The following is a 10,003-nucleotide window of genomic DNA, read 5'->3' on the forward strand; positions in this document are numbered from 1 at the left end:
AGCGTGAGGGAGAGAGAGAGGGTGCATGTGTACGAAAGAGAGAGCCTGTGTGTGTGTGAGAGTTTGAGAGACTGTGTGTGTGTGAGAGAGAGTGAGAGGGATTGTCTGTGTGAGAGAGAGAGATTGTGTGCGTGAGAGAGATTGTGTTAGAAAGATTGTGTATGTGTGAGAGAGAGAGAGAATGTGCGTGTGTGAGAGAGATTGTGTGTGTGTGAGAGCGAGAGATTGTGTGAGTGTGTGAGAGAGTAATATTGTGTGTGTGTGAGAGAGAGATATTGTGTGTGTGTGAGGGAGAGAGATTGTGTGTGTGTGAGAGCGAGAGATTGTGTGAGTGTGTGAGAGAGTAATATTGTGTGTGTGTGAGAGAGAGATATTGTGTGTGTGTGAGGGAGAGAGATTGTGTGTGTGTGAGAGCGAGAGATTGTGTGTGTGTGAGAGCGAGAGATTGTGTGTGTGTGTGAGAGAGAGATTGTGTGTGTGTGTGAGAGAGAGATTGTGTGTGTGTGTGTGAGAGAGAGATTGTGTGTGTGTGTGAGAGAGAGAGATTGTGTGTGTGTGTGAGAGCGAGAGATTGTGTGTGTGTGTGAGAGAGAGAGATTGTGCGTGTGTGCGAGAGAGATCGTATGTGCGTGAGAGAGAAATTGTGTGTGTGTGTGAGAGATTGTGTGTGTGAGAGAGAGAGATTGTGTGTGTGTGTGTGTGAGAGATTGTGTGTGTGAGGGAGAGAGATTGTGTGAGGGAGAGAGATTGTGTGTGTGTGTGAGAGAGAGAGATTGTGTGTGTGAGAGAAAGAGAGACTATGCATGTGAGAGAGAGCGATTGAGTGAGAGAGAGAGATTGTGTGAGAGATTGTGTGTGTGTGTGAGAGAGGTTGTGTGTGTGTGAAAGAGAGAGAGACTGTGTGTGCGTGAGAGAGAGATTGTGTGTGAGAGATTGTGTGTTTGTGAGAGAGAGATTATGTTCGTGCGAGAGAGAGATATTATGTGCGTGTGAAAGAGATTACGTGTGTGTGAGAGAGAGAGAGAGTCTGCGTGTGAGAGAGAGAGAGATTGTGTGTGAGAGATTCTGTGTGTGTGAGAGATGGAGATTGTGTGTTAAGGAGAGAGATTGTGTGTGAGAGAGAGAGATTGCGTGTGAGCGAGAGATTGCGTGTGAGAGAGAGATTGTGTGTGTGTGAGAGAAAGATTGTTTGTGTGAGAGAGAGATTGTGTGTGTGAGAGAGAGAGATTGCGTGTGTGTGTGTGTTGTGTGTGTGAGAGAGTTCGAGTGTGTGATAGAGAATCTGTGTGTGTGCGAGAGAGAGAGTGTCTGTGTGTGTGTTTGAGGGAGAGAGTGAGAGAAACTCTGTGTTTGTGAGAGAGAGAGAGACTGTGTGAGAGAGAGAGAATGTGTGTGTGAGAGAGAGAGACTGTGTGTGTATGCGAGAGAGACTGAGAGAGAGAGAGAGAGAGAGACTGTGAGCGTGAGGGAGAGAGAGAGGCTGCATGTGTACGAAAGAGAGAGCCTGTGTGTGTGAGAGTTTGAGAGACTGTGTGTGTGTGAGAGAGAGTGAGAGGGATTGTCTGTGTGTGAGAGAGAGATTGTGTGTGTGAGAGCGATTGTGTTAGAAAGATTGTGTATGTGTGAGAGAGAGAGATTGTGTGCGTGTGAGAGAGATTGTGTGTGTGTGTGAGAGAGATTGTGTGTGTGTGAGAGAGAGATTGTGTGTGCGTGAGAGCGAGAGATTGTGTGTGCGTGAGAGCGAGAGATTGTGTGTGCGTGAGAGCGAGAGATTGTGTGTGCGTGAGAGTGAGAGATTGTGTGTGCGTGAGAGCGAGAGATTGTGTGTGTGTGTGTGTGAGAGCGAGAGATTTTGTGTGTGAGAGAGAGAAGTTGTGTGTGTGTGAGAGAGAGAGATTGTGTGTGTGTGTGAGAGAGAGAGATTGTGTGTGTGTGTGTGAGAGAGAGAGATTGTGTGTGTGAGAGAGAGAGATTGTGTGTGTGTGTGAGAGAGATTGTGTGTGTGTGTGTGAGAGAGAGATTGTGTGTGTGTGTGAGAGAGAGAGATTGTGTGTGTGTGTGAGTGAGAGAGATTGTGTGTGTGTGTGAGAGAGAGAGATTGTGTGTGAGAGAGAGATTGTGTGTGAGAGAGAGATTGTGTGTGAGAGAGAGATTGTGTGTGAAGGAGAGAGATTGTGTGTGAGCGAGAGAGATTGCGTGTGAGAGAGAGATTGCGTGTGAGAGAGAGATTGCGTGTGAGAGAGAGATTGCGTGTGAGAGAGAGAGAGATTGCGTGTGAGAGAGAGAGAGATTGCGTGTGAGAGAGAGAGAGATTGCGTGTGAGAGAGAGAGAGATTGTGTGTGAGAGAGAGAGAGATTGCGTGTGAGAGAGAGATTGCGTGTGAGAGAGAGAGAGATTGCGTGTGAGAGAGAGAGAGATTGCGTGTGAGAGAGAGAGAGATTGCGTGTGAGAGAGAGAGAGATTGCGTGTGAGAGAGATTACATGTGTGAGAGACAGAGATTGCATATGCGAGAGAGAGAGATTGCGTGTGCGAGAGCGAGAGATTGCGTGTGCGAGAGCGAGAGATTGCTTGTGCAAGAGAGAGGGATTGCATGTGGGTGAGAGAGAGATTGCGTGTGTGTGAGAGAGAGATTATGTGCGTGTGAAAGAGATTATGTGTGTGTGAGAGAGAGAGATTTTGTGTGAGAGATTCTGTGTGTGTGAGAGAGAGAGAGATTGTATGTGAGGGAGAGAGATTGTGTGTGAGAGAGAGAGAGATTGCATGTGAGGGAGAGAGGTTGCGTGTGAGGGAGAGAGATTGCGTGTGAGAGAGAGAGATTGCGTGTGAGAGAGAGAGATTGCGTGTGAGAGAGAGAGAGATTGCGTGTGAGAGAGAGAGATTGCGTGTGAGAGAGAGAGATTGCGTGTGAGAGAGAGAGAGATTGCGTGTGAGAGAGAGAGATTGCGTGTGAGAGAGAGAGATTGCGTGTGAGAGAGAGAGATTGCGTGTGAGAGAGAGAGAGATTGCGTGTGAGAGAGAGAGAGATTGCGTGTGAGAGAGAGAGATTGCGTGTGAGAGAGAGAGTTTATGTGTACGTGAGTGAGATTGTGTGTACGTGAGATTGTGTGTGCGTGAGAGATTGTGTGTGTGTGAGAGAGAGATTGTGTGTGTGTGAGAGAAAGATTGTTTGTGTGAGAGAGAGAGATTGTGTGTGAGAGATTCTGTGTGTGTGAGAGATTCTGTGTGTGTGAGAGATTCTGTGTGTGTGAGAGATGGAGATTGTGTGTGAAGGAGAGAGATTGTGTGTGAGAGAGAGAGATTGCGTGTGAGGGAGAGATTGCGTGTGAGAGAGAGATTGTGTGTGAAGGAGAGAGATTGTGTGTGAGAGTGAGAGATTGCTTGTGCAAGAGAGAGGGATTGCATGTGGGTGAGAGAGAGATTGTGTGTGTGTGAGAGAGAGACTGCGTGAGAGAGAGAGACTGTGAGCGTGAGGGAGAGAGAGAGGGTGCATGTGTACGAAAGAGAGAGCCTGTGTGTGTGTGAGAGTTTGAGAGACTGTGTGTGTGTGAGAGAGAGTGAGAGGGATTGTCTGTGTGAGAGAGAGAGATTGTGTGCGTGAGAGAGATTGTGTTAGAAAGATTGTGTATGTGTGAGAGAGAGAGAGAATGTGCGTGTGTGAGAGAGATATTGTGTGTGTGTGAGAGAGATTGTGTGTGTGTGAGAGGGAGAGATTGTGTGTGTGTGAGAGCGAGAGATTGTGTGTGTGAGAGCGAGAGATTGTGTGTGTGTGTGAGAGAGAGATTGTGTGTGTGTGTGAGAGAGAGAGATTGTGTGTGTGTGTGAGAGAGAGATTGTGTGAGTGTGTGAGAGAGAAATATTGTGTGTGTGTGAGAGAGAGATATTGTGTGTGTGTGAAAGAGAGAGATTGTGTGTGTGTGAGAGCGAGAGATTGTGTGTGTGAGAGCGAGAGATTGTGTGTGTGTGTGAGAGAGAGAGATTGTGTGTGTGTGTGAGAGAGAGAGATTGTGTGTGTGTGCGAGAGAGATCGTATGTGCGTGGGAGAGAAATTGTGTGTGTGTGTGAGAGATTGTGTATGTGTGAGAGAGAGAGATTGTGTGTGTGTGTGTGAGAGATTGTGTGTGTGAGGGAGAGAGATTGTGTGTGTGTGTGAGAGAGAGATTGTGTGTGTGTGAGAGAGAGAGATTGTGTGTGAGAGAAAGAGAGACTATGCATGTGAGAGAGAGCGATTGAGTGAGAGAGAGAGATTGTGTGTAACAGAGAGAGATTGTGTGAGAGATTGTGTGTGTGTGTGTGCGAGAGGTTGTGTGTGTGTGAAAGAGAGAGAGACTGTGTGTGCGTGAGAGAGATTGTGTGTGAGAGATTGTGTGTTTGTGAGAGAGAGATTATGTTCGTGCGAGAGAGAGATATTATGTGCGTGTGAAAGAGATTACGTGTGTGTGAGAGAGAGAGAGTCTGTGCGTGAGAGAGAGAGAGAGATTGTGTGTGAGAGATTCTGTGTGTGTGAGAGATGGAGATTGTGTGTGAAGGAGAGAGATTGTGTGTGAGAGAGAGAGATTGCGTGTGAGAGAGAGATTGCGTGTGAGAGAGATTGCATGTGAGAGAGAGATTGCGTGTGAAGGAGAGAGATTGTGTGTGAGCGAGAGAGATTGCGTGTGAGAGAGAGATTGCGTGTGAGAGAGAGATTGCGTGTGAGAGAGAATGCGTGTGAGAGAGATTGCGTGTGAGAGAGATTGCGTGTGAGAGAGAGAGAGAGATTGTGTGTGAGAGAGAGAGAGAGATTGTGCGTGTGAGAGAGAGATTACGTGTGTGAGAGCGAGAGATTGCGTGTGTGCTAGAGAGAGATTGCGTGTGTGCTAGAGAGAGATTGCGTGTGTGTGAGAGAGAGATTGCATGTTGGCACGAGAGAGATTGCGTGTGGGCGAGAGAGAGATTGCGTTTGAGAGAGAGATTGCGTGTGAGAGAGAGATTGCGTGTGAGAGAGAGATTGCTTGTGCGAGAGAGAGAGATTGCGTGTGCGAGAGAGAGAGATTGCGTGTGCGAGAGAGAGAGATTGCGTGTGCGAGAGTGAGAGATTGCGTGTGCGAGAGTGAGAGATTGTGTGTGTGAGAGAAAGAGATTGTGTGTGTGAGAGAGAGAGATTGCGTGTGTGTGAGAGAGAGAGATTGCGTGTGGGTGAGAGAGAGATTGCGTGCTGGCGAGAGAGAGATTGCGTGTGGGTGAGAGAGAGAGATTGCGTGTGGGCGAGAGGGAGATTGCGTGTGGGCGAAAGTGAGATTTTGTGTGGGCGAGATGGAGATTTTGTGTGGGCGGGAGGGAGATTGGGTGTGGCCGAGAGGGTGATTGCGTGTGGGTGAGAGAGAGAATGCGTGTGTGAGAGAGAGTGAATGCGTGTGTGTGAGAGAGAGAATGAGACTGTGTGTGAGAGAGAATGTGTGTGTGAGAGAGAGAGAACATGTGTGTGAGAGAGAGAGAATGAGAGAGAGAGAATGCGTGTGTGCGAGAGATAGAATGCGTGTGTGCGTGAGAGATTGTGTGCGCGTTAGATAGAGATTGTGTGTGCGTGTGAGAGAGAGATTGTGTGTGAGAGAGAGAGATTGTGTGTGAGAGAGAGAGATTGTGTGTGAGAGAGAGAGATTGTGTGTGAGAGAGAGAGAGATTGTGTGTGTGTGAGAGCGAGAGATTGTGTGTGTGAGAGCGAGAGATTGTGTGTGTGTGTGAGAGAGAGATTGTGTGTGTGTGTGAGAGAGAGAGATTGTGTGTGTGTGTGAGAGAGAGAGATTGTGTGTGTGTGTGAGAGAGAGATTGTGTGAGTGTGTGAGAGAGAAATATTGTGTGTGTGTGAGAGAGAGATATTGTGTGTGTGTGAAAGAGAGAGATTGTGTGTGTGTGAGAGCGAGAGATTGTGTGTGTGTGAGAGCGAGAGATTGTGTGTGTGTGAGAGCGAGAGATTGAGTGTGTGTGAGAGTGAGAGATTGTGTGTGTGAGAGCGAGAGATTGTGTGTGTGTGTGAGAGAGAGAGATTGTGTGTGTGTCTGAGAGAGATTGTGTGTGTGTCTGAGAGAGAGAGATTGTGTGTGTGTGCGAGAGAGATCGTATGTGCGTGGGAGAGAAATTGTGTGTGTGTGAGAGAGAGAGATTGTGTGTGTGTGTGTGAGAGATTGTGTGTGTGAGGGAGAGAGATTGTGTGTGTGAGGGAGAGAGATTGTGTGTGTGAGGGAGAGAGATTGTGTGTGTGAGGGAGAGAGATTGTGTGTGTGTGAGAGAGATTGTGTGTGTGTGTGAGAGAGAGATTGTGTGTGTGTGAGAGAGAGAGATTGTGTGTGAGAGAAAGAGAGACTATGCATGTGAGAGAGAGCGATTGAGTGAGAGAGAGAGATTGTGTGTAACAGAGAGAGATTGTGTGAGAGATTGTGTGTGTGTGTGTGCGAGAGGTTGTGTGTGTGTGAAAGAGAGAGAGACTGTGTGTGCGTGAGAGAGAGATTGTGTGTGAGAGATTGTGTGTTTGTGAGAGAGAGATTATGTTCATGCGAGAGAGAGATATGTGCGTGTGAAAGAGATTACGTGTGTGTCAGAGAGAGAGTCTGTGCGTGAGAGAGAGAGAGAGATTGTGTGTGAGAGATTCTGTGTGTGTGAGAGATGGAGATTGTGTGTGAAGGAGAGAGATTGTGTGTGAGAGAGAGAGATTGCATGTGAGGGAGAGATTGCGTGTGAGAGAGATTGCATGTGAGAGAGAGATTGCGTGTGAAGGAGAGAGATTGTGTGTGAGCGAGAGAGATTGTGTGTGAGCGAGAGAGATTGCGTGTGAGAGAGAGATTGCGTGTGAGAGAGAATGCGTGTGAGAGAGATTGCGTGTGAGAGAGATTGCGTGTGAGAGAGATTGCGTGTGAGAGAGAGATTGCGTGTGAGAGAGAGATTGCGTGTGAGAGAGAGATTGCGTGTGAGAGAGAGATTGCGTGTGAGAGAGAGATTGCTTGTGCGAGAGAGAGAGATTGCGTGTGCGAGAGAGAGAGATTGCGTGTGCGAGAGAGAGATTGCGTGTGCGAGAGTAAGAGATTGCGTGTGCGAGAGTGAGAGATTGCGTGTGGGTGAGAGAGAGATTGCGTGTGGGCGAGAGAGAGATTGCATGTGGGCGAGAAAGAGATTGTGTGTGTGAGAGAGAGAGATTGTGTGTGTGTGAGTGAGAGAGATTTCGTGTGGGTGAGAGAGAGATTGCGTGTGGGTGAGAGAGAGATTGCGTGCTGGCGAGAGAGAGATTGCGTGTGTGTGAGAGCGAGAGATTGCGTGTGTGTGTGAGAGAGAGATTGTGTGTGTGTGAGAGAGAGAGATTGTGTGTGCGTGAGAGCGAGAGATTGTGTGTGCGTGAGAGCGAGAGATTGTGTGTGCGTGAGAGCGAGAGATTGTGTGTGTGTGAGAGCGAGAGATTGTGTGTGTGTGAGAGCGAGAGATTGTGTGTGTGTGAGAGCGAGAGATTGTGTGTGTGTGAGAGCGAGAGATTGTGTGTGTGTGTGAGAGCGAGAGATTTTGTGTGTGAGAGAGAGAAGTTGTGTGTGTGTGAGAGAGAGAGATTTTGTGTGTGTGTGAGAGAGAGAGATTGTGTGTGTGTGTGTGAGAGAGAGCGATTGTGTGTGTGTGTGAGAGAGAGAGATTGTGTGTGTGTGAGTGAGAGAGATTGTGTGTGTGTGTGAGAGAGAGAGATTGTGTGTGTGTGCGAGAGAGAGAGATTGTGTGTGTGTGCGAGAGAGATCGTATGTGCGTGAGAGAGAAATTGTGTGTGTGTGTGAGAGATTGTGTGTGTGTGAGAGAGAGAGATTGTGTGTGTTTGAGAGAGAGATTGTGTGTGTGAGGGAGAGAGGTTGTGTGTGTGAGGGAGAGAGATTGTGTGTGTGAGGGAGAGAGATTGTGTGTGTGAGGGAGAGAGATTGTGTGTGTGAGGGAGAGAGATTGTGTGTGTGTGAGAGAGAGATTGTGTGTGTGTGAGAGAGAGATTGTGTGTGTGTGAGAGAGAGATTGTGTGTGTGTGAGAGAGAGATTGCGTGTGCGAGAGTGAGAGATTGCGTGTGCGAGAGTGACAGATTGTGCGTGTGAGAGAGATTGCGTGTGCGAGAGTGAGAGATGGCGAGAGAGAGATTGCGTGTGGGCGAGAGAGAGATTGCGTGTGGGTGAGAGAGAGATTGCGTTTGGGCGAGAGAGAGATTGCGTGTGGGCGAGAGAGAGATTGCGTGTGGGCGAGAGAGAGATTGCGTGTGGGCGAGAGAGAGATTGCGTGTGGGCGAGAGAGAGATTGCGAGTGGGCGAGAGAGAGATTGCGTGTGGGCGAGAGAGAGATTGCGTGTGGGCGAGAGAGAGATTGCGTGTGGGCGAGAGAGAGATTGCGTGTGGGCGAGAGAGAGATTGCGTGTGGGCGAGAGAGAGATTGCGTATGGGCGAAAGGGAGATTTTGTGTGGGCGAGATGGAGATTTTGTGTGGGCGTGAGGGAGATTGGGTGTGGCCGAGAGGGAGATTGCGTGTGGCCGAGAGAGAGAATGCGTGTGTGAGAGAGAGTGAATGTGTGTGTGTGAGAGCGAGAATGCGACTGTGTGAGAGAGAGAATGCATGTGTGAGAGAGAGAGAACACGTGTGTGAGAGAGAGAGAACACGTGTGTGAGAGAGAGAGAACGCGTGTGTGAGAGAGAGAGAATGAGAGAGAGAGAATGCGTGTGTGCGAGAGATAGAATGCGTGTGTGCGTGAGAGATTGTGTGCGCATTAGATAGAGATTGTGTGTGCATGTGAGAGAGAGATTGTGTGTGAGAGAGAGAGATTGTGTGTGTGAGAGAGAGAGATTGTGTGTGAGAGAGAGAGAGATTGTGTGTGAGAGAGAGAGATTGCGTGTGAGAGAGAGAGATTGCGTGTGAGAGAGAGAGATTGCGTGTGAGAGAGAGAGAGATTGCGTGTGAGAGAGAGAGAGATTGCGTGTGAGAGAGAAAGATTGCGTGTGAGAGAGAGAGAGATTGCGTGTGAGAGAGAGAGAGATTGCGTGTGAGAGAGAGAGAGATTGCGTGTGAGAGAGAGAGAGATTGCGTGTGAGAGAGACATTACGTGTGTGAGAGAGAGGTTGCATATGCGAGAGAGAGGGATTGCGTGTGCGAGAGCGAGAGATTGCGTGTGTGCTAGAGAGAGATTGTGTGTGGGCGCGAGAGAGATTGTGTGTGGGCGCGAAAGAGATTGCGTGTGGGCGCGAGAGAGATTGCGTGTGGGCGAGAGGGAGATTGCATGTGAGAGAGAGATTACGTGTGTGAGAGACAGAGATTGCATATGCGAGAGAGATTGCGTGTGCGAGAGAAAGAGATTGCGTGTGCGAGAGAAAGAGATTGCGTGTGCGAGAGAGAGAGATTGCGTGTGCGAGAGCGAGAGATTGCGTGTGTGAGAGTGAGAGATTGCTTGTACAAGAGAGAGGGATTGCATGTGGGTGAGAGAGAGATTGTGTGTGTGTGAGAGAGAGATTATGTGCGTGTGAAAGAGATTACGTGTGTGTGAGAGAGAGAGAGAGAGAGAGACTGTGCGTGTGAGAGAGAGAGAGATTGCGTGTGAGAGAGAGAGAGATTGCGTGTGAGAGAGAGAGAGATTGCCTGTGAGAGAGAGAGAGAGATTGCCTGTGAGTGAGAGATTGAGTGTGTGAGAGTGAGAGATTGCTTGTGCAAGAGAGAGAGATTGCACGTGGGTGAGAGAGAGATTGTGTGTGTGTGAGAGAGAGATTATGTGCGTGTGAAAGAGATTACGTGTGTGTGAGAGAGAGAGAGACTGTGCGTGTGAGAGAGAGAGATTGTGTGTGAGAGATTCTGTGTGTGTGAGGGAGAGAGATTTTGTGTGAGTGAGAGAGATTGCGTGTGAGAGAGATTGCGTGTGAGAGAGAGTGATTGCGTGTGAGAGAGAGAGATTGCGTGTGGGCGAGAGAGAGATTGCGTGTGGGCGAGAGAGAGATTGCGTGTGGGCGAGAGAGAGATTGCGTGTGGGCGAGAGAGA

General features: G+C 48.7%; 1 protein-coding gene across 3 annotated transcripts in view; it reads left to right on the plus strand.

Annotated features, from left to right (window-relative positions):
• The window catches only part of LOC121283188 (carnitine O-palmitoyltransferase 1, liver isoform-like), a 440,711-nt gene that overhangs the window by 160,706 nt on the left and 270,002 nt on the right, over positions 1-10,003 (plus strand). The gene's annotated exons all lie outside the window — the stretch shown is intronic.

The sequence above is a fragment of the Carcharodon carcharias genome, chromosome 10, assembly GCF_017639515.1.
Source record: "Carcharodon carcharias isolate sCarCar2 chromosome 10, sCarCar2.pri, whole genome shotgun sequence".
NCBI classification, from domain to species: domain Eukaryota; kingdom Metazoa; phylum Chordata; class Chondrichthyes; order Lamniformes; family Lamnidae; genus Carcharodon; species Carcharodon carcharias.